The sequence below is a fragment of the Sminthopsis crassicaudata genome, chromosome 5 (genome assembly GCF_048593235.1).
Source record: "Sminthopsis crassicaudata isolate SCR6 chromosome 5, ASM4859323v1, whole genome shotgun sequence".
Lineage (NCBI taxonomy): Eukaryota > Metazoa > Chordata > Mammalia > Dasyuromorphia > Dasyuridae > Sminthopsis > Sminthopsis crassicaudata.
In genome coordinates this window covers 43,740,389-43,743,270 of record NC_133621.1, presented here as the reverse complement: position 1 = coordinate 43,743,270, position 2,882 = coordinate 43,740,389, and the positions used below count along the sequence as shown (strand labels likewise).

The following is a 2,882-nucleotide window of genomic DNA, read 5'->3' as shown; positions in this document are numbered from 1 at the left end:
ATGATGGCAGACACCAAAAATTCAGATTTAGTTGGGTGAAGAATTCACAAGTGTTTCTCTTTGGCAAAAGGTACATCTAAGGAAGTTACAAACAAAATGAAGGATACAATGGACAAAAGGATACAAATATGAAAGAGTTGGGAGAGCATAGACATTCCTCAGTGGAACCAGGAGATCTAGCATTAGGGACTCCCTAAGGTATGCCCCACCCAGAGGAAAAATCCTATAGGCACTAGATTAGTATACTATAGGTGTCTAGATTAAATCACTGTTGACAAAGAGCACTAAAAAAAGCATACTTTAGCATTACATCTTTTATAATCATATTCCATTTTCTTGAGTTTTATTGATAGAAAAATAAAATAGGACATTGTCTAAAACCAACAAATAGTTTGGATCATAAAACACCTCCCCCTACCCACCTGTACATAATGCATCACCTACTGGCTGGGAACACAGCTTAAGGAGCTAAGTTTTCCAGTTCACTACTCAACTGGGCATTTTTCCTTATTTCATCAAAGGAATAGTTTTTTATCATCTTTCCATTCCTGAAAACAGTTTGGAGGAGATCAGGCCCATATTCTTCAAGAGCTCCTTTTCCTTCCTCCAGGGTAAGAAAACTTCCAGTATGTGTCCTATGTAGAGAGAGTCTACCCTTTTTTGACCTTTTGTTTGGATCAGCAACTGGATCCTTAAAGACATTAATTTCAAGGCTATTGGTAACCACATAACTGCATTTGAAGGAACAATTCAAAAGATCTCTCGTTAACTTCTGTAACAAGGCTCCACCAGAACCAAAGGAAATATTTTCAATACTCCATTTTTCTTTCTTCATGTTTTCAACAATTTCCTGTAAAGTGTTGATATCAATTCCATCTCCCTGAATAATTCTGAGATAAGGTGGCAACAATTTATACCCTCTTGAGTTTTCAGTAACTGGAAACTTCTTACTTAGAATGTCCAAGACCTTTAAGACAGTCTCAACAGGATTTCCAGAATCCAGTCTGATGATGAGCGGTGCTTCTCTACTCCTTGATACAATTAAATGTCTTAGATTTTCACCCCAGATTTTCTCACATGCATCATAAATATTATAACTGTCACTGACCACAGACACAGGAACTGATGAAAACTGTACTACTATATGTTTAAATGCCTCCTTTTCCTGGTTTTTGCCCCAGGCTGTGATGGTGCTGTGTTCTGCAGCTGCAACAGAGTATCCAGCTACCGGCTCTTTGGTTCCGTAATATTTTTTAATTAAAGAAACTGCCGTTATGGTATCGGTTCCCTTGAAGTTCACCAAATGAGCCGATGCTCCGATCGCAGCTGTCTCTTGTGAAGAGACTCCTCTGTAGCCAAAATCATGTAATTTATACTCCAGGCCATCTAGCTTTCCAGATGTTTCCATCAAAGCCTTTGCCAAAATTGTTTTCTGTTTCCTGGAGTATGTAGCTACTGTGATTGGATACCAGGTCTGAATAAGGATGGTCTCGATCCAATTTGTTAGCCAGTAGCATTCTGGATCTGTGTTTTCCACAGTGAAGAGAACATTTCCTCTAGGAATGATGGAACCCTCAGGAACAGCTTTCACTTCCACGGGTAGATGGCCGTCATATTTCTCAAGGATATAATTCCATCCCTTTTTATTAAAGACATCATCCTGAAAATGCTCTCGGTAGATCATTTCGGCCTCCTGGATTTTTTCTTTGGTCACTACTTTGCCTTTTAAATACTTATGAAGAATGTACTGCAACCCATAAAACACAGTTTCCTCAGTTTCCACCTCCCTCAATTTGGAGTTTTCAGGGTTTTTCCCGCGGCATTCAAAGTACGAATAAACTTTGCTAGTGTTCGGCGGATATTGCTTATAGTGAGTTACCTTGTAGGAGTCGGTGGCGAGGAGGATGTTGAACTGGGCTCCGACTTCCGAATCCATCATGGCGCGTGGGCAGAGGAATTGCAGGCAGTGCGTCTGAGCACGGCGGCTGCAGCTGCTTAAATGCTCAATCCGCCTAAGAGGAAGGGAGAAATCTGACGTCAGAGGAGGCGGGGTCGGGGCAGGGCCAGAGTCAGGACAGGCCACACCTCTCTGCCTCACCTCTCCGCCCCACCCCAGGCCGGGGATTGAAGCAGAGGTGTGAGGGCGGGCCCACAATATAGGATGGAGAGGTCTGAGGGGGATCTGAAGGCAAGTAAAGTCAGATCCCAGGAAGTTAGATTTGGGGTTGAATATCCAGATTCTTGGCCATCTTCAATTTTCTCTCTTTCAAAGAGTCCATCTGAAGGTCAGGCATTGAATAATAAGAGCCTTTCCTTTTGTAGCCCCAGTTTAGTACAGTCTTTTCTCCTAACAATCCACAGATGTCACCTGGGAAATCAAATGTGCACAAAGCTGTGTTATGAAGGCCTTGGAGAAGCTGGAAAAACTGGGGCAGGAACCAATCCAAGATCCTCTGACCCTTCTTGGTGTTTTTTCTTTTTGGAGTTCCAGTTTCAGTCTTGGTCCTTCTGTGGTATTCTGCAATCCTGTGGCTCAGGCCTAAACAAGAAGTCAGAACCAGCCAGTTTTTTCTCAAATGCTCAAAGGCAGCTTCCAGGCCTTCTGCTCTCCAAGTTCCCTGACCAGGAGAACCAGTACTTTTGTATGACCAGTCACCCCAGGTATGCCCCACCTAGAGAGAAAGTCTTATAGATATATTTTAAATTTCTCCAGATCCTCTGACTAAAGGTCCTCCTAGTGCTGAACTGGCCTCTAGTGGCCATTTCCCCCTCAGTAGCCCTTTGAGAAAAATGATTCTTAATAATTAACAATTTAGGGAGCTCCAGAGTTTCCCCTCTTTCTAAAGTTCTCATTTCAAAGTTCAGCCTCCGAAAGACATTAT

At 42.5% G+C, this 2,882-nt stretch overlaps 1 pseudogene; it reads right to left on the bottom strand.

Moving 5' to 3' along the window:
• Window positions 1-418: 418 nt before the first annotated feature.
• Window positions 419-1,988, bottom strand: LOC141544693 (nicotinamide phosphoribosyltransferase pseudogene; annotated as a pseudogene).
• Between the last annotated feature and the right edge of the window lie 894 nt (window positions 1,989-2,882).